The sequence below is a fragment of the Schistocerca gregaria genome, chromosome 10 (genome assembly GCF_023897955.1).
Source record: "Schistocerca gregaria isolate iqSchGreg1 chromosome 10, iqSchGreg1.2, whole genome shotgun sequence".
NCBI lineage: Eukaryota > Metazoa > Arthropoda > Insecta > Orthoptera > Acrididae > Schistocerca > Schistocerca gregaria.
In genome coordinates, this window is record NC_064929.1 from 198,198,271 (window position 1) to 198,199,143 (window position 873).

Here is an 873-nt window from a genome sequence, read left to right on the forward strand (position 1 = left end):
GAGAAAATATTAAAAACTGAAATTGCAGTACTGATGTCCCAAAAAAATACCATACTTATTTTATAGTTCACTGTGAACTGGCTCTCAGCTTTCAAATCTTCTTCAGGTGACTCTTCTGTAATGTACACAATGAGGTCATGTCTCTGGGACCCCTTTATCTAAACTGTGCTTTAAGACATTTGAAAATTTTAATTTATGTCATAATAGCCTATTTATTTTTACAATTATTTAAGTGCTGTTTAAATCATCCTTTTATATTTTATTGCACTGAATAAAACCTGCAGCATTTTAGTATTTAGCACACAAAATCACACACTTGTGTGGTTTATCAAAAACAGTGCACATAAAACGACAGGTAACTGAACTTTGCCTTCTGAAAAATTTTACTATTTCTGCAGAAATTGCCACAAAAAACAATTTCAGAGTTTAAATTTGCACAAAAAAGATCCATTCAACAGATACAAAAGAAAGCCCGTAAGATTAACATTCATTCCTGGGATCTATATTTTCCTTCTCACCCCCTCGGAACACTTTATTGAAATTAACACTAACAAGGGAACCTCCCCATCGCAACCCCCCCCCCCCTCCCCCAGATCTAGTTATCAATTGGCACAGTGGATAGGCCTAGAAAAACTGAACACAGATCAATTGAGAAACAGTAAGAAGTTGTGTAGAACTATGAAAAAAATAAGCAAAATATACACACTGAGCAGTCCATGTGCAAGATAGGCAACATAAAGGATAATGTAAGCTCAGGAGCACCATGGTCCTGAGGTTAGTGTGAGCAGCTGCGAAACGCGATGTCCTTAGTTCAAGTCTTCCCTCGAGTGAAAAGTTTAATTTTTTATTTTCAGACAATTCTTATCTGTCCAT